Raw genomic sequence first — 20,786 nt, forward strand, 5'->3', positions numbered from 1 at the left:
CAAGTTACTATATACCTGTGCCGGATAATGCTCGCAGAGGCAGTAACTGCTGTGTATCTACTACATAGACCCTGCTCTGGTGTAAGTGACATATATATATATATTGTGCCGGATAATGCTCGCAGAGGCAGTAACTGCTGTGCAGCTACTACACAGACCGTGCTCTGGTGTAAGTTTGTAAGTTACTATATATATCACCTGTGCTGGATAATGCTCGCAGATGCAGTAACTGCTGTGCAGCTGCTAGACAGACCCTGCTCTGGTGTAAGTGACTATACCTGCACCGGCTAATACTCGCAGACGCAGTAACAGCTTTCTGCTTTACAGCTGCTACACAGACCTGCTCTGGTGTAAGTGACTACATATATAATTCTACCTGCGCAGGATAATGCCCGCAGAGGCAGTAACTGCTGCGCAGCTACTACACACACCCTGCTCTGGTGTAAGTGTCTGTCACAAAGTGTGTAGGGGTGATGGAGTTCTTTCTGTGAATTGTTTGCCGATTCTGGGGCATAGTATTTATTTATTTATTTTTTTGCTTTGAGCACTGGCTTTGTACAGTTTGAGTTGTCTTTGGTATTTTATTTAGTCTTGTCTGGTGTATTGTTATCTCCATTTTGTTTCCATTTTGCAGTTTTTTTTAGGATGTTTTTTCAGTTCTTCTGTGAACCATTTTGCTGCCAGTTTTTTTGGTGTTGCTTTGAATGTTTTAGCTGGTGCTAATTGGTTAATGGCCTTGGTGATCCAATTGTTGAGTGTGTCTTTTGTTGTATCTATGTTTGTATCAGTGGGATCTCTTTCACCTAGGTTGTTGTGGTGGGTTGATAGCATGGCGGCCTCGTCCGCTAGTTTTGTTGCCAAGTTGGGGTTGTAAGAAAATGGTTTGTAGATCAGTAGGAATACTATGTTGGATTGGTCGTTGAGTTCTATCTTGATTTGGAGGGATTCATAGTCTTCCGCGTTGGTTGTGATGATTCAGGATGCTCAGGTGTGTTTTTTGGGTATAATTGCGATTCCACCTCCTCTTCGGTTTTCTCTGTTGGCGTGTATTAATTTCTAATTGTCGTATATTGCTTCGTTCGCGATGGCTTTATAGTTATAGCCAGATAGCCAGGTTTCAGTAAGGAAGAGCACGTCTGTGCCTCCTTCGCTTGGGAGGTCATTGATTTCTGTTTAGTGGTTTGCCATGGATCTAATGTTGAGGAGGCTGCAGTGTAGTTTGCTGGATTTACCTTTTGTGTTGTTGTTAGTATTGTTTGTTCTGACCAGTGTGGTGTTGGTTGGGTTTCCATTCTAGGTGAGTTTTTCCCGGTTGAGTCTTTTGGGTGGGGTGGTTCTTTGTTGGTAAGTCTCTTTGTCGAGTAGACCGATAAGGTTTATGGTGGGGTTGGTTTGTTTCCGGTTGGTAAATAGGGTAGCTACCCCTCTGTTGTTCCAGCCTTGGTGATATAGGGGGTGTAGAGTGAGTGGGATGGTTTCCAATTTGTTTGTTGTTCTGGTTGGGGTATTGTCCATGGTGGAGACCGGGTTCTGATGGTTTATTAGTTGTCATCCGTTTGTGTCCTGGTTGGGTCTGTATTCATGAAGCTTGTTGGCTGTCGGTTCGTTGTTGCTCTGCTGTTTTTGTTTACCACGTTGTCGTATGCGGACAGGTAGCAAGCATTGTAGTCTGTCTTTGCTCTGTTATTTGTATGTCTCCATGGGCCATCTCAGATGTTTGTCGAGTTTTTTGGGGTTGTGGGATCATGCTGGTCCGTGCCTTCCCGAGTGGTTTGGGATTTCCCTATTTTTTCTGTTGTCTTTTCTGACTTCTTTGTCTTTCTTGTGGCGAGGCATGATGCGTGGGTTGTGTTCCTTAGTGGGCGTCCTCTTTCGATTGGTGTTTTTCATGGTCTTTTGGGTTTAGTCTTTGCTGTTTGTGGTTTCTTGTTGCTTGTATTTGGTAGGTAGTGGGTAGTTGAGACCTCGGTTGATGGGACTTTGTGGTTCCGTTTGTTTATTGCTTCTTTCTTTTTTTGGATCCTTTTCTTTTGTTTTTTTTTTATCCTGGAGGTATTTTTCGTTATGGTTGTTGATTATTGGATTTTGCGCAAAGCAAACGTGAATAATGTGTGAAGGAGTGCATGTGAATGCTGCCATATATTAGTGCAGTGATGTTGGGGAGAATTCTCATTTCTGTGCTAATTCCCTTCAACCTTAGAGACCCACAGCTCTTTTTCTGAGCTGTAGGACTTTTTAATTCTAACCCTGGAGTGAGTGAGACCCTTTTCCCACTTCCTCATGTGTTTTGACCTTTGGATTATGTGTTTTCACTGTTTTTTGAGTCTGACCAACTCCATATGCATCTACTTTTTGTATGGTGACACACAGCACCTTCGGTGCAGTGTCACTAAGAAATTCTTTAGATTTTTCATAAGGTTTAAAATACCTCTTCTTGTGTAAAGTACTGTTCCCAAGAATAGTAAAGTGAAATTGACTTTACTTACCTTTTCTCTTTGTGGGTCCAGCACACACCATCTTAAGTGGAGTGCTGGGGGGTTACCTAGTAGTTCCTTATCCTACATTCTCATGTAACATTTGTATGTTGCCCTCCCTACTTTTAAATGGCTAGTGGCAGTGGTTTAATTTTTCCTACCATTGTGCTTTGCTACAGCAGGCTGAACCCCCAGCTGCAGTATAGCACCCAGGGGTGACCATTTTATAGAAACAGCCCCTGTCTTCTTTTTTGCAGTTTTCTGTTTGTGAGGTCTTTCTTGTGTTTTTACTCTGTGCGTCGAATAGATTGGAGCCCTTTGTTTGTCTTGCCTTTGGTGCACTTCAGCCCTGAGGCCCGCCTCTGTTTCCAGTGTGTCTGGAAGGACAGGATGTGAGGGAGGGTCCCGAAACTCCCCTGTCCTTTGTCTCTAGGAATGCCTGAATGCAACCAGTCCTGAATGGCTGGCTGTCCTTTCAGGACAGCGACCCTGATGTGTCATTGACAGTCTAGGCTGTGCATGAATGGGAGAAGCCTGCTTAAAAAGCGAGGGTTTTGGGACTAGAGGCAGAGTCGACCACTGGGAGAAACACCCGACGAAGAAACCGTGAACGAAGCTTGCTGCATCCTCCTGGACCTTTGAGTTGCCTGGTGAAGCCCTGCTGCTGTGCTGAAACTCCCTTTTCAGACAGAGAAGCTTCGGATTGGATGACTCCTCCCCTTGGGTTAGTGGGACCAACTAACCCAGAGACGCACTCCACTGGACCATCTTCCCTGTCTGGCTGTACTTCTTCATTGCTGCAAAAACCAAGTGCCATGGGTCGAGTAATCCATAGTCGAGTGAAATGTCTGAAATCCGGCTAGAAGCTCCAGGAGTCTCCTAAGGACCCTCCAGAAGCAGGACGACCCAGAGCTAGCGTCCCCTCACCAGACCCAAGGAGTGAAGGAAGCCCAACCGGTACCATAGATCAGCAACAGTGCTGTTTACTAAGCGCTGAAACCAAAAAAAGCCCGTAGCTGCCAATGACCTCCGAAGTACCACCGCAGGAGCCCTACAGATGTCCTCCCTCTTGTCCCAATAACTAAGGCTCAGGAACACAGGGTCTGTAACGCTGTAGCAGGACACAAGCCAGCTGGACCACCCTTCTTCAAAACAGAGGTACTGTTTAGACTTAGGGTATTTACCTCACCATCTTGTAGCCTTGCTTTTCTCAGTTGGGAATTGCAGTGGCTTGCTTTTAGAGTTGATTCCAACTCTGTTTTCACAGCTTGTGACCCTAAAAGTGATTTTCTAACAAACTTTCTAACTTTGTGCAAGCCTTTTCATTCTAAGACGTACCTCCGCTCCAAAGACTGTTTAAAATTGACTTTGGCTGTCCTGGCTCTCTGCAGACTCTTCTAGCCCACTGACTTTGATATGGCTTGTCCCTCATAGGTAGTAACTTGTTTTAGACTGTTACTGCTGGTAAAGGCTTGTCTAGATTTCATTGGAAGATTTAGTTGTCCTCACATATATTGAGAACCTGTTTAACCTTTTTCCTTCCTTTAAACCTTTCCTTTCTGCAACCTAGTGTGATACATAAATGCCATTACTGTCCTTGTGATTGAAGTCACCCCAGGGTGTAGCAATTGTGTATGAAGCATATCCAAAGATTATCCACTAACTTGCTCTGATTCTGAAAAGTAATTTTAAAGTATATTTACATAGTTACATGAATTGCACGCTTATTTAAAAATGGATGTTAATTAAATAAACAACTATTTATAACTGAAACCTTGAGTGTAAGTGTTACTTGGCTACTTGTATTTACAGATTTCATTTGTACAGCTCAGTTATCCCTCTTGAGATAGGCCTGGCTGCTCAGTCACACTGCCAACCTGTGTAGTTCAGGCCTATACCAAAAGGTGGGCTTACCTAATTACCTAAGGGTGATGGGTGCCTGCTTTTGACTGGGATGGCAAAGGACTCTCACGGGTGCATGCTATGTTTAGGCCTCTGGCTTCCACTTTGGCCCAACATAGTCTCAAGCTTTACCCTTGCCATGGTGGGGGATCATTCAGCATAAGTGCAACTAAGCAAAAGCAGAGTGACAGTCTGTATTGGTCTGCATATCATCCTACAAAGTTACTTTTCTGAAGTAATCGGTAAGTCTTCCCCAAATCATCAAGAACAAACCTGTTTCATGGCAATGCTCTTGAAGTAATCGGCAGGTCATCCCAGAATCATCCCCAAATCATCAGGGACAAACGTGCAATCTCTTCAAGTGATCAGTAGGTCATCCTAAAAGCATCAGTAACAAAGAGTTTTCTAAAATGGGGATGATGTTAGCATATTCATTAAGTCATCCTAAGCTCATCCCCAAATCATCACCCACCATTCTGAGATATTTGCTGAAGACTTTAACAGCGTGATGACGTCTGATGATGTGGGAATGACTTCTAGTGTAGTTCGATGATCATCAGATGACCCCAGGATGGTCTCTAAAGCCATCCTTTTAGACCAGGGTCAATAATGAACCCTTTTGAGACAATAATGGAAGTTGGGCTCTGCAGTTTAAATTAGTCACACTAAGCACCCTAAGAAAAAATGTTGTTTCATTCAGGACAAATATAACAGTTAATTTTTGTGATACGTCTGTGAAGAGCTATTTTAATCTTTTCATGTTTTATTAGCGATGAGTGTTGTGTAATTATTCGGTATCTCTTTTTATCTTTTGTATTTGTTGTGTAAGGTTTTCTGTAAACCACGAATGCAGCAATAAAAAAATAAAAAAATAAGTCTGGACAGCTACAAGCGTGTGAGGCTTTGGCTATTTCTGTGTTCAGTATCCCATGCCGAGTCTACTGAAAGTGTCTGCTGAATCTTGGGTTGCGTGTACATGTGATAACTCAGTTTCAGGACAGACTTCGTGGCGAACATCCTGTTCTGAAGCCAAGTTGTCACATTCACAAGCAACCTGCGCTTCATCGAATAGACCACTTTCAGAAGACTCGGCACCACTGCTGAGTCTTCCGAAAGCGTCCTGCTGGTTGAAACACGGATACTTCACAAGGCATGTTTTGCTGGGGCTCTGCTCCCTCGTGTTCCAGCCCATTTCCTGCGCTTGTCCTATTTTTCCCTTCAGTAAGGTGACCCCCCACCCCCTTTTGGTCTCCCAATTGGTGCAGAATTTCCGTTCTAGTTGCCGCTCGATGAAATGCAGAATTTATCTCAGACTTTCATTGGTGCAAGATGAACCCTACCTAAAGTTTTCTTGAGTGCTATATCTCCCTTTTAGTTTCTTTCGATGCACTTCTCTAGTGGAAACACCACCCACCTCCTATCAGTTCACATACGTGTTTTCTGATTCGTCTGTTTTTTTTTTGTTTATATTTATTTTTATTGAGATTTTGAGAAAAAAGTCAAATACAGTAGGAGTACCGGTAAAGATCAAATAATCAACAACCAACAACAGTATATTGAGAAAATTCTCTCACCCCCCCGAACTCCTCCCCCTCCCCCCCAGATTCTCATAAGCGTTGTCCACAAAGTCCTGTCACCCCTATAAAAGAGGGGTAATAGCTAAAAGAGGTAGCGCCCCAGGCTCCTGCTCGAGGGTGGGCGATGACTTTGGCAACCTTTAGTCTGCTAATGGGTCAGTGTCTTCTTGAGATAGCATAATGCCAAGTAACTCAATGCTTCTAGGGAGCCAAACTCTACGTGCAATTTCTTTCAGATAGTTCAACAAAGGGGTGCAGTCGGACAAAAATTTCCTGTGGTGGCCCTGCAGGGAGTATGAAAGCCATTCCATAGCTACAATCGACCACAATTTTGTAACCCACTCATGTTCACGGGGAGGGTCGAGGGATCGCCATTTACTTGCTATCGTCAGTGCTGCAGCCATCATCATAGTGACGTACATTATGGGTCCCGCTTTCGTGGAGATATCTAATAGGGTTTGATTTAGACCCAACATAGAAAGACCTTTATTACCCCTCAACTTGAGCCCCACTACCCGTTCTATAGCTCGATGGATAACATCCCGGAAATTGTTCAGCCGCGAACAGCCCCACCATATGTGGGCCCAGGAGCCCCGCTCTCCACAGTTCCTCTAACATAGTGGGGATGAGCGTCCACCTACCTTATTGAGTTGGACAGTGGATGAGTACCGATACCTTGGTATCAATATAAATGATAACGCAATGGACCAATCCCAGTGTTTGTACGTTGAGGCGGAAAGCAGAAGCGTTAACTGTGCAGGGAGCTGCTTTACATTGTAGATTTATTCGTTATTATTTATGCCCAGTATTGAAGTTTTATAAAAAGGAAAGTATTCCCTATTTTGATTTATGGTGTGGAAACTAACCTTGGCAGGACTGTCTCACCCTATAATGTTCTGTAGGGTTTGTTTTGTAAGTGAGTCTTAGCTGTGCCGAAAGGAACACCCATCCAATTAATTTGGTTTGAACTGGGCATGCTAGCTCTACACGCAATGGTGCAGTGGAAAGTTCTTGTCCTGTGTAGGAAATGTCTTTTGGCAGATAAAAACTATTTTATGTGTTAAAGGACGCATTGATGGCAAAATCAGAGAGTTCTCTTTCTGTGTGGGAAAATGATTGCTTTGAAATAATTAAAGTCTCTGACTTTGATTTAGATCTACTACAATATAACCCAACCAATGCTAAAGATAAAGTATGGACACGAGACTGGATCTCCACACAGTCCCAATGTAGGGGTTATAAAGCATTTGCATATTTTAAGCATGCTTTTAAAGCCTTCAATCAACTGCCCAATTATTTGGGTACACTTTCAGGCGCTGTTTATAGAAATTTATTTAAAATATTCCCCTTAATCTGTTGCCTACCAGAGAGGTCCTTGGTACACGAGCCAAGCTTAATGGGCGCATTTGTGGGTGCAGATTCTGCCATTCTTCGACAGAGCTGGAGACCTTAAGGCATCTGCTCGTTGATTGCTTAAAGCTAGCAGAGCTGAGAAGCCTGTTTTTTGATAGGTTCATAAGTCAGTATCCCAAGAGGATTGGTGGTCCATTATGCTTAGTTGGCAATATGTTAATATAACCCTTGCAGTAGCTAGAGGTTTTTAAGCAGTACATTCTGTAATTATTTATCCTGGGCTTCAGTGACTGTTTAATCTAGCCAGACTTTTTCTACCAGTGATTTAGATAAATTAAAGTGTTCGTTGAGAGTTGTGTAACTAGGGTGATGGATTTGATACTATGTATGTATTTTCGCCTTTGTCAGGGGCTTTTTAGCTGACGTTTAATTGTGTACATGGTTTTATTAGGGACGGTGAAGCAGATTGTCATGATTGATGAGAATCATGTTGTAATTATTTATTCTCTTTATTGTTGAATTATGAGAGTTTTTCTCTTTTTCTGTTTTTGTTTGGCGAAAGTTTTGATTTGTTCAAGTCAAACGCTCAAATCAAAAAAAGTGTTTTCTTGTAGTTATAAGGCTGCTGTTGGAGCAGCGGCACTTTGCTTGATGGTGAATAGGCAAATGCAGGCAGTCCTGCTCTCTGGGCATAGACATATTTGTGTGAACTAGGGGACTGTATGTGAAGATTGTTTTGCTGCCCCACTCAAAACCCAGTGCTTTATTTAATAGGTTGTTTGGAAGATTTGTGTAGAATACTGGAAACTTATATATACTGGGAATTGCTGTGACAGTGAAATGTAAGCGCTCTTTGCAAATGTCTGGCCGTATAATCTTGCTTTCCTATTATCACAGGGATCGAAATTAAGATTCAATAAGCAGGCGCTCTCAAGGGAGCTTCTGGGTATCCAGCATTAAACATTGACCAGGAGCTACCATTGCGGAACAAGGAGCTAGTACATAGCGTATGGCAGATGCAAACTTATCATTTTAAAAGTTATTTATGGCTCCTTATGTTTTAAATGTTGCTTAGATGTGTCCTGCAATGTATTTATAGATTTTCGCAAAAGCTTAGAATTAAATTCAAATAGGTGTGTTTGTTCGGCATCGGTTGGCCTGGGGAGCCAACAGTAGCTCCTGGTAGCTGTTGGTTTAATGCTAGCTAGGCTCTTCTAGGCTTCAAGTAGGAGCTAAATGGCTCCCAGCTCACCTCCATTTCGAACCCTGTTATCACTACATATTACTATTCTGGGCGCTGAAGAGACATTTTTTGAGAGCTATTTACTGTGCACAGTTTTCATATGTTCAGAAAATCGTGGATAAACTGCAAAGAAGTGGTATGCCTTTCTGCAGCTGAAGTTCCCTCCCTTTATAAAGCATTGTCGATCTGCTATGAGTTAGGAATGATTGACATCACTTGTTAGAAGATGGAAAGTACATAAAGACAAGGGTGAACATTTTAATATAAACTAAATCGTGCAGTAGTTTCAACTGAACTTTCGGGTAATATCACTTGGGGACATTTTCGTATTGGAAAAGAACAATATAGGAGAGTCAATCTTTTTCTTATTATAAGTAAATGCATTTTTAATAATGGAAGAATTGTTGCTTACGATTGAATACTTTGCTAAAATTGGCTAATCGAATGGTGTTCTGTTCTTGAGACCATTTCCTGCAGTTTACGGGTTGCCTCAGCAATTCCCCCATCCAAAGATTTTCTGCCTAACTTTATTATTAAATGTGGTGTTATCTGGAAAAATTGCCAGACTGTCAAACACTTGTATGTGTTGGAGCTTTATATTAACGTGTCTTGTTATCCAACAAGATGGGGATGTGTACGCTGTACTGTGTGGCATGCACTTAGCCATATAGTTTCTGGGAGGATCTGGGAAATAGCTTCAATGGATGCTTTCAGCCAGTGGTGTACAACATAAGGTCGGAGTGCCGAATGCGGCCCTTCCGGATATTATCTATAGCCCTCCAAGGGGGGGGCGTGGCTAACTGCCATGTGAAGAGGACGTGCTCTGGGTGCGCTCTGTTCGATGCGGCCAACATAAGCTGTTTTTCTACTTAAATTGTAAACCCCTGAAGCCTGCGGACCCCTCATCGAACGCTGCTACCTTCCAGCACCCGCAGGCTGTTTTTCCGAGCTCAAAGGTGTCCTGCTGAGACTGAGCGGCCGCACGGAAAGTCGCAGCGGACCCGAGCCAAAATGGCGGCTCCCTCGCACTAAGATACGCGGCAGCCCTTACACCAGAGCTGCACCCAGACCGCGGCGCCGTGCCGGCTGAGCCGATCGGACACCCTTGGACCCAACAGTCCCTGCGGTCCTGCCTGACCTGGACGGGGAGCAGGCGGAGGACACACGCGACTGGGTGCTCGGCTGAGAGGAGATGCCCTTCGGCCACGAACATTGCCCTCGGAGCCGCTGCCAGGAGGAGCCGCGCAGGTGGTGAGCGGGGGAGACAGACCCAACAACATCTCAAGTGACTCAAGCGCCGTGCCTGCGGCCCCCCCACCCTGCTCCTCCTCACCACCTGCGCGACGGCCGGAGCTCTGGGACCGCTCCTGGGCCCCACTGCCGAGGAGGTGACCCAACTACACCTGTCCGACCGGAGAGGGGAGCCGACGGAGGACACACGCGGCTCGGCGCGCGGGCAGAGGGCGGAGCGGCCTAGGCACTGTGCGCAGCCCGCCAAGAGCGGAGCCCCTGGAGTGGCGGCCAGAAAGAAGAGCAGAGAGCCCGGGCGTCGCTAAGCCCACGAGGTGAGAGGGGGGGAAAGCCCATTAATAGCAGGTCCACCGTAGTGTGCTGGGCCTGCAATCCCACCCTCCCCCCTAGCCCACCATACTAACTGGGACCTCCTGGAGGGCGCAACACCCCGAACTGCATACCCGGAACCCTGAGAGGCGGGCCTAGACGTCTCGGCCTGGCCCCTGCCCGCGGGCCCGGTGTCGGTCGAGTGGGGCGACCAGCCTCGAGGCACGGGGGGCCTGCTGGGCGCGTCTCAGGCCCATACCGGGGGCCCGCCCTGCGGGTCCACCACCGAACCAGATACTGGTGGGACGACCTACCTCGAGGCACTGAGGGCCCATGTGCCAATACCACGGATCTCCCCCGAGCTCCCAACACGACCACTGGATGAGCTGTCCTAGGGAACCCTACCATTAACGCCTGCATTGGAGATCACACGGCCGCTCAGCCCCGCCGCGCTCTGGCCACCCCGGGCCCACGCTAGAGAAGACCGAGATCCAACAGGCCAACCGATATGTCCACCAAAGGGGCCAGGTCCAAACAGCGCCAAACCACCATTGATACCTTCACGGCTGGGGGACCCATAGTTTCCGAAACCTCTAAAGGCACAATCACAGACGCACAGCCTGACCCCCCGGGAACGGCTACTGAACCTAGCAACACCCATATCCTCGAAGCCATTAAATTGTTCCAGACCACTATGGAGCACAAAATTGACGCGGTGGCCTTAGACCTGGGCCTCCTACGCCAGGACGTCCGCTCCTTGGCCAACAGGACTGATACACTTGAGGCCCAGGTTCGCGAAAACACTGAAGCCAAAGTGGTGCTCCTCAAAGATGTTGATGAGCTACAGCAAAGAGTGAAGAACTTGGAGGACAGGGCCGAGGAGGCAGAAGGGCGGGCACGCCGGAACAACATCCGCCTCCTGGGCCTGCCGGAGGGCATTGAGGGATCCGACCCCACAAACTACGTGGAGAACCTCATACTACAGGAGATTGGCGCTGAGAAACTGTCCCAAGGCTTCACGATTGAAAGGGCCCATCGATCCCTCACTAAAAGACCTCCCCCTGGCACCCCGCCCAGACCAATGATAGCGAAAGTTCTTAATTATAGAGACCGGGAGACCATCCTTGCCTACTCACGGTCGGGCGGCCAGATCCTTAAAGACTCGGCCAAAATATCCATTTACCCCGACTACACCTTCCAGGTCCAATTGAAGAGGGCTCAATTCATACATACCAAAGCCAGGCTGAAGGCTGCCGGACTGCGCTACATGCTCCTATATCCCTCCAGATTGAAAGTAATACGCAACAACAAAGCCCACCTATTCGACACTCCAACCGAGGCCCGGGACTGGATGGACAGGGAACAGATCCCTGACATTGAGGTAAAGGGACGACAACCGCGCTGAGCCACATCATGATGACAACATTCGGGTCCGAGGACCCTCAAGGGTCCTTCCACGCAAATGCTAGCTTGACACAGCTGAACTGATTCTTCACAGTGAGGCACCAGAGACGAACACTCTTCCACCCCTGGAAGTTTCCTTTTTTGGGTATACACATACCCGCCCGTAGGGCACCAGGCGACCAATGTACGGTCTAACGGAGCGGAAACGGGACAGTCACACCGAGGGAGACCTCGCTCGACCTGTTTTAAGTTTGGGGCGTTTAAAGTTATGGGGGGGAGGGGAAAAGGGAGTTGGCACGAATGTTAGGTGCCGGAAAGGGGAAACACCAAGACCACTAACGTCCACTACACACAGCACAAAGACAACACGGCCCCTATGCTTGGAGACTCCCAAACTATCGAGAAGTGGGATAGGGGGTGGTGGCTTTAAAGTCAGGTACCTCTATCTAAAAGCACCAGGACCACTGAAATACTCTACACGCCTCTTGCCACTAACAAGGCCCCTAGCTAGACCCACAACGGACGCTATATCTTCTATTACCCATGGCTGACACGATAAAAATCATGACGTGGAACGTCAGAGGCATGAATAGCTATGTGAAACAACGTCGCATCCACGCATATTTGAAAAGATGCAAAGCCAGGATTGCCATGCTCCAAGAAACACACCTATCTGCAGATAAACTGAAGGCATTGGCCAAGACTTGGCGAGGAACCATGATAGGATCCTCCTACTCCTCTTATGCAAGGGGAGTCTTGATATGGGTTGACCCAACCATCCCCTTCAGACTAATAAGCACAAAAACGGATGACTAGGGTAGGATGGCACTGGCGTGCGGCACCATTGAAGGCAGAGAGGTATGCCTAATTAGCACCTATGCACCCAACCATGACGCTACTGCGTTCTTCCATTCCCTGTACTCACGGCTCAGCCCTTACAGGGACAGCGTCATGATCTGGGGAGGCGATCACAATTGCACACTAGACCCCCTAAAGGATAGATCGGATAATAAACATACCCGCCCATCCCCCCCGGCCAAAATTCTGTCCAAACTGACTCGCCAGCTGTTACTCCGAGACTTGTGGAGAGAACTGCACCCTGAACAACGCGTATTTTCCTTTTACCCCCCACCCCATGCTGTCCATACTAGGCTGGATTATTTGTTTGTAAGTCAAGAACAACAAGCTATGTTTGGGGACGCCCATTACCTGCCCAGGGTGCTGTCTGACCATTCCCCGCTGCTGGTCACCTGGGAAGTATTCCCGCCTAGACCCCCGGGTCCTACTTGGAGGCTTAGAGCCGAGGCCCTTCAGGTTGCGACTTTCCGAGAACACATAAGTGACTGTACCGAGGATTACTGGGAAAGAAATTTGAATAGCGTCAGATATATAGGCACTGCATGGGAGGCATTCAAGGTAGTCATGAGGGGAGAAATGATTGCGTCCATAGGAGGAGCTCGTAGATCCATCATATCCTCTCTGGAACGCTCGGAGGGGGAGCTGGGCGAATTGGAAAGCAGGGCTGACTCAACCCCAGAACTCCTACATAAAATAACCAACCTAAAGCAAACCTGTTTAACACACTGGGAATCCCTGGGGAAATTGAGTTACGCTAAACACACTGAAAGAACCCACGCCCTGGGAGACAAACCCGGGAAACTCCTAGCCTGGCTGTATAAAAGAGAGATCCCCCGCGCACCCATTTGCCAGATTCTTAAGCCGGATGGCACCACGGCACATACCCAAAAAGAAATCAACTCAGTCTTTTCAGATTTTTATCACAACCTGTACTCCGAGACCCCGCCTGTAGTTGATGCCAGTATTGAGGATGTCTTGGACATCATTGAGCTGCCTAAACTGGACTTACAGATGGCCGAAACATTAGACGAGCCCATCACTCCCGACAAAGTAAAGGTAATCATTAGATCCCTTCCATCTGGAAAAGCCCCAGGTACCAATGGCCTCCCCGGGGAGTTTTACAAGACTTATGAGGAGACTCTAGCCCCTCTGCTGGCCCAGGGGTTTAATGAAGCTTATGAGCGTGGCACCCTCCCTGACACCATGAGGGAAGCCGTTATCATCCCCCTCCTTAAGCCTGGCAAGGATGGTACGGACTGGGGCTCCTACAGGCCCCTATCCATGTTAAACGTTGATAGCAAGATCCTAACCTCCCTCCTAGCGAATAGATTGCGTAGGGTAATACCACACTTAATCCATCAGGATCAAACGGGCTATGTGCCCGGGCGCTCCATAACCGAGAACCTGCGGAGGTTGCACCACGTTATATACAGCACGGAACTGAGGCCTCAGAAATACGCGGTTGCGTCATTAGACGCCACCAAAGCCTTTGATTCAGTGCGATGGAAGTGGCTATATGCCACCATGGTGAAAATGGGGATAGGACCAGTTTTTTTTAAATGGACCAAATTGGTTTACACCAACCCAACCGCCAGGGTGTGAACCAACAAGACATATTCTGACACGTGGTCCCTCCACAGGGGCACCCGCCAGGGATGCCCACTATCCCCGATGCTATATATCATCGCCAACGAACCCGTGGCCGCATACCTTAGACAGGAATACGGAGATGGGGGCATTGAGATTTTCGGGATAACCCACCTTGTCTCCATGTACGCTGACGATACCTTGTTATACTTGCACAATCCCGCACACCTCTTGCCCTACATTCTTGAAACCCTAGAATGTTTCCACAAACACACGGGAATCCGGATTAACAAAGACAAGTCCTGCCTCTACCCGCTAGCTGCACTATACAGGGAAGACTTCAGATCCCTGCCCCCCTTAGATCTTCAATGGCAGGTGACCTCCTTTAGATACCTGGGAATCACTAGACACCAAAACCCTCACACGGAACACATCCTCAACACGATTAGAGCTAAAGATACCCTAGCAAAATCCATGGACTTCTGGGGGAAGCTTCCGCTCTCTATGGCCGGGAGAGCGGGCCTCCTCAAGATGGTAGCACTTCCCCGCCTATTACACAGTTTCACCAACGTTCCCTTCAACATCCCCCCCTCCTTTTTTAGAGACATTAATAAGTTATGCAAGCAGTTCCTCTGGCAGTGAGGCAGGCACAGGGTAGCGCTGGAGATACTTCAAAGACCCTACGAGAGGGGAGGATTGAAAGTCCCCAACTTCGAACTGTACTACCTTGCAAGCCAGCTAAGACACGTAATGCGATGGATGGCCGATGAGATCACTACTGATACCAGACTTCTCCAACCAGCTCTGACCGGCCTCTTATTCAGAGACCTACTCTGGGTCAAGGAGGGAGCCCTAAGGCATTACCCATACCTAGCGAAGCTTGGAACCCGGCTCTGGAGAAGGGCTTGCAGATCAGTGGGGTCCATAGATCCATATTCCCCGCAGATCCCCATAGCAGCACTCATGGCCCATCGCCTGTGGGGCCAACTGGAAGCGCGTGCACAATGGGAACCCTGCGAGGTGGCCACCCTTGGAGACCTGGTTCAGGACCAAGAAATCCTAACATTCTCCGACATCAGCGAGACCACGGAGCTACCGGCAGGCCAATTCCTACTCCACAGAGCAGTGATCCAGGCTATGAAGGACAGATGGCCTGTGGCGGCCATCCTAGCAACGGACAACGAGGTCATAGAAACAATGTTAAACACTGCCGAGGGTGTCCACGAAACCTCGCGGCTCTATGAAGCCTTATTGTTAGGCACAACCAGGAATGAGCTCAGAAGCAGAGGAAAGTGGGAAAACTAACTAGGCCTAGAATTCGACGACAATGAATGGGAAAGAGTAACTCTCTACCACAAGAAAATCTCCAGAAACGCCCGCTTACAACTTATCCAACTATACATCACCAACAGAGCTTACCTAACTCCGGAAACAATATCGAGTTTTAAGGGCGCTGCAATCCAGCTGTGCCCCAAATGCAATGAGCCGAGGGCGGGAATGACTCACATGTTCTGGGGTTGCCCAGTGATACGCACCTTTTGGACACAGGTACGGGGAAGGGTAGCAAAAGCAGACATTGAACTGGAGGTGCACGACCCTGCGGCCTGCATCTTGGGTAGATAAAGCCGTAACCACAAAAACAAGCCCCTAAACAGACTCAGAGACTTAATTTATAACACGGCGAAAAGACGCATAGCCATGGGTTGGAAGAGCCCCAGAGGCCCGATCGAAGCGCAATGGTGGGACGACCTTACAAAGTGGATAGCGGCCGAGACTGGAGCATGGGAAACAGCAATCCACGAACAGAGGCTGGACTCCAGTGAGGAATTACACCGCTGGGTGTCGCTGACCGTGCCATTACTCCACCCCAGAGCGGTGGACGACTCCTCAGAGGGATCGGCCAGGCCTGGCCACTAAACTGACTTGATATTGGACGGTGGAGTTGACCGTGGTCTTGGGGGAGGGGGAGGAGGAGGGAGGTATGGGGGAAATTGTGGACGTATATTACATATGCAGTACATGATAAAGTTTGTGGTCTGTTAATCTGTTGAAAATCAATAAAGAAAGTTTAAAAAAAAAAAAAATCTATAGCCCTCCAAGTCACCCGAATGAAAGGCTGGTTGAAGTGTTGCCTGGTCAAAAGTCAGTTTTTGTCTTTGCATCCTGATACCTGCAGTTGTAGTTCTGTGTATTATATCATCAATTCGCTTATTTCGGAATAAAAACATTCCATAAAACGCGAGATAAAGAATCAATATGCATACAAAACCAAACAAGAATAAACAACACATACATTGTCAAGATAATAATCACAGCGAAACAATAAGTGTTCATTTTCAGAGCTTTTCGAAGATAAGTTAGCAAGGCCCAGACAATTAAAGGGGATTCCCCTTTCAATAAAAGGCATAAGGCAGGTAGACAACAAATACAACCTGCATACCTTAGCATTAACTTCAGAGTATTCGATTTAATATGCTTATAAGCAGGGCAAAAAGCATAACATATAGTATGTCTTCCTAAGGTGTGTTGCATAGTATACATTGTCTCACTCGCTAACAGTGACCATTTAGTGGTAACGGCTCTTAATGGAAGACAATTAAATCTAGCTCTTGTAATTGGGCATCTCTCATGCAAAGATTTACTACCAAGTAAGGCACTCCTGCATATTATTTTTGTTAAAAGCACATGTCCCCAATAACAAGGTTTCAGTATTTCTTTACCCTCTCGCTTATCCAGAGCAAAATACACTAGGTTTAATTTTAGTTGCAACGCAGATTTAAATGATAGGAAAAGTTAAATAGCATGGAGCAGTATAATTTTCTCAAAGAGCAGTTTTACATGCAGAAGCCATGGGATCAAATTGGCTGCCGGTTTGCATAATACGGATTTAATTAGATGTTGGGTCAAATTAGCCTTGCAGTTATTCTAAATGTGCAGCCAATTTAGGACTAGTTCTGAAAGCAGATCGTCCCCCAAGAAATGCAAGCCCAGCTGCTATACACTTAGAAAATAGAAGCAGATTTAGGGAGGCCCAGCAGTTTTTTTTTTCAAGAAGTCATTCTCCACAATTTGTATCAACGAGGTGTCCAAATAAAACACAAAGCGGTGCTCCCGTATTTAGATAATTATTACGTTTTCAAATTATATATGTTTAGCATAATCTCAGGCTTTCACTGTTTTCATAAAGTAATTCCCAAAGCCTGTTTCATCCTTGAAACCTGTTCCTCAATAGGAAACCTACCCATTAAACTAGATGAGAACTGCATGCAAGGTGGTCAAATGCTGTCACTATGGAATGATACAGTCATTACTCTGAAACCTGGGTATTTTGACTCTTCTTTTCCCTATTTAGCATAATAGGACATCTGATTTGGCAGTATTGACACCACAGTCTAGTTAATTCACAAGTTATTTATTTATTTTAATTTTTTATTACTTGTATATAATCAAAATAAGATTTTTACAAGGACTCAAAACATTTCGGTAGCACGAAAGAAAAATTCATGATAGACATCACCAAGGGGACAAGAACAAAACCGTGCTTCCACCAAAACGGATGTACGAAAGTCAGATGGCAATGTTCAATTTAATTTTTTCAGTCGCTAAATTCAAAAGTTTAGCAGACGCCGTGTGCCATCGTGTCTTGTCCCCAGTGATTAAACGATTCCACCAGATTTCTTCATTACCCGCAAACGAATTTACAGTCAGAGGGCTGAAAAAGGCGATCCTTGCTTGTTGCAGGGCGGGACAGCGCATTAGCAGATGTCTAATGGATTCTGTTTCTTCAGGGTTTTTACACAGTCTACAGGCTTTTACCATTGATCCTGTTCTGATTGCGAGAATTTCCTGCGTCGCCAGAACGTTGAGGCGGGCTTTTAAGAAGATTCTCATCAATGATTTATTAGGATATCTCTTACAATATGTCATTGGTTCTTTTAGTTTGTTAATGGTCATTGGAAGATGGGCTAGGAGTTTGTTGCGTGCTGTTTTTTCCGTAGTCAGGATCCAATCTGAATGTTGCATTTTGGATTTGATCCTAGCAGGATTATTCTTTAGATCTTCCTTGCTGCATGCAATTTCCTGTAGTTTCAGGTTTTGATCCATAGCCCATTTGGTCATGGTTCGGTTATTGCCCTTTTCAATCTCTTCCCTGATCATGCGATAGATTTCAAGGCTCTCTGGATGAATGACTTTCCTGTAAAGTTTAATGAGGAGATATTCACCACAGCTTTTAGGGAGACAAGGTCAAGTTCCCGTCGTATCGGAGCTACAGCGGTGGAATTGAGTAAGCCCAGGACGGATCTCCAGATAAATCCTTCGAGTTTAAGCCAAATGCCCGGAGGAATAGACTGGGTAGCATCCATGCCATATGTCAGCGAGGGAATAATCTTGGACTTGTAAAAGGTGATGGCTGGTTGTAGAGAGAATTTGCCGAATTTTCGATCAACTGCTCTCAATTGAGCAGCTAGATTCTTTGCCTTCGCTCATAGGTTGTTTTGCAGATTCCTGGCCGAGTTGTACACCAAGATACTTGAAAGACTCAACCAGTTCTATTTTGGTGTCGTTGAGGAACCAGTTGAAAGCCTTTCTTTTTTGTCCCTGGTTTTTGGAAAATCATTATCTTGGTTTTTGTTTTGTTGATATCCAAGTTGTTTTCGGCGGTATAGGCTGACAGGTTGTCCAATTGTCGTTGAAACCCGACCTGGGTCTGGTCAAGCAATATCAGGTCGTCTGCGTATAAAAGTCTCGACCTGAGTAGTGCCTATTTTAGGTGGAAAAGATCTTATGGTAGATTGAGTCTCTTTAAAATCTCTGAGGAAAGATATGAACAAGGCGGGAGCCAGAGGGCATCCCTGTTTTACTCCACGCGAAGTCGGTATACTGGTGGATGTTAAACCTTGGTTGTTTAAGCGGACTTTTATACTGGTGTTTGAGTGGAGGTTGATTATCGGGTCCAAAATACCCTCAGGACATTTCCAGGACTTGAGTTTGGACCATAGTTTGTGTCTGTCCACTCTATCGAATGCTGCGGACAGATCAACAAACGCCAGGAACATCCGAGGGGATCCGGTCAAAACTGTATTTGAGTAAGTTCAGACATAGTATTTTTGCACTCGTACTTGCTTTTTTTGGAATCCTGTTTGCAGGAAATCTGAACATCCAGCAGTAGCAGCCCAATTACGAAAATGGCTTAGCAGGATTGTGGCGAAAACCTTTCCAATGACGTCCAGCAAGGCTATTGGCCTATAGTTCAGAGGGTCATCTCTGGCTCCCTTTTTAAAGATCGGAACAATCGGAGCTTTTTTCCATGAGTCTGGAATGGTTTGGGTTTCTCGACAAACTTCGAAGATTGAACTAATGAGATTGGCCCATTCGTCCGGATGTTGTTTGAGGTCGCAGTTCGTGAGCCCATCAGGGCCTGGGGCTCTAGACGATTTCAGTTTCAAAATGATTGATTTGATCTCGTCAATCTCTGTCAGATCCACCCAGACTGAGTCCTGTTGTTTTTCGGGTTCGTTGTTAATTCCATTTATTGGCTCAAACAGTTTCAGAAAATGGGTGGTCCATTTTCCTTCAGGTACTGGATTTATCATCTGTGAGTTTTGGAGTTTGTTTGATTTGTTGATTAAAGACCAGAAGTCTCGAGATTTTTTGTTTGCCAGAGCCTTCAACATCCCCTCGGCGTCCAACTGGTATAATGCATCTCTTGAGTTTCTCAGCCATTGTTTATAGAGTCTTGTTTCTACCGAATGTTTTTCCCAAAGTATTGGTTGATTCATATTCGCTGCCTCTCTTTAGTTTTCTCAACGATCGGCGTTTGCTGGCTAAGGCTGTATTGTATTCATGAGTGTGCTGAATGGGAAGGTGATTACAGATTTTCCTTGATTTTTTGAAAGGAAGAAGGAGAGGGATATAACTCGATCTTGCCATTACCGTTCTTGATGCTGTATCAGACGTTAAGATGCAGAATTGATCAGCAAGTTTATGGACATCAGAGGCGATCATGCGTAGCCGGAAGTTTTGAGAGTTATTCTCAATGACGGTGTCGTAATACTGAGGTATGGGCCGTTTACTTCTGCAAGTGAGATTTTGTAAATTGTGGTCGCTGTACTTGGTTTTGATAACTTCAAAGGCAATTATGTTAGGAAAACCGATTCGGAGGCAAAGATGTAATCGAGAGTGGTGGAAGACCCGCCACGCTCCCATGTCGGAATCAGCGAAACTTGCTGCGTGACAGTGGCCGTGTTCAGAAGATTTCTAGATTTCATAATCGAATTCCACACCAGACCCCTAGTAATAGGAGACGATTTGTCTTCATCTGGTCCCCCTGGTGTATTGTGTGGTGTGCAATTAGCGTTCAGATCGCCACAAATCAAAATGTTGGGGGATTTGTATTTGATAACGATCTCGTCGATTGCATGGGCCACTTTGTTGCACATATTCACTGTGGAAAGCTTTTGCGGATTCCAGTAGATGTTTATGATTGCTACCAAGTCTGAAGTGCAGCGCTTGGGAGAGTCTAATACAGAGTTCCAAGTCGTCATCACTGCCAGAATTTCGTAGCTGCAGGTTATGACTTCTGTAAAAGATATGCCAGATCCTGTTTTGATCGCTATCAGTAAGCCCGAAGAGGGTCAGCCCAGGGGTCCTTTAAATGCTGGTGAGATTTCAATACAGTAGCCATCTAAATCTGTTTTTTGCTGCACCCCGTTTCCTGTAGGCAGATGATGTCATGTAAGCCTAAGCCGTGAGAGTCTGGCCTGGTGAGATGGACATGGCCTCTGGTGTTCCATGATGTGATGCTTATGATTTCATTCGCGTCCGTTG

The 20,786-nt window shown here is 46.2% G+C and overlaps 1 protein-coding gene across 2 annotated transcripts in view; it reads left to right on the plus strand.

The window, feature by feature from the left end:
* The window catches only part of ZNF407 (zinc finger protein 407), a 2,669,902-nt gene that overhangs the window by 455 nt on the left and 2,648,661 nt on the right, over positions 1 to 20,786 (plus strand). The window lies entirely within an intron of this gene.

The sequence above is a fragment of the Ambystoma mexicanum genome, chromosome 5q (assembly GCF_040938575.1).
Source record: "Ambystoma mexicanum isolate Mex_15411 chromosome 5q, UKY_AmexF1_1, whole genome shotgun sequence".
Classification (NCBI taxonomy): domain Eukaryota; kingdom Metazoa; phylum Chordata; class Amphibia; order Caudata; family Ambystomatidae; genus Ambystoma; species Ambystoma mexicanum.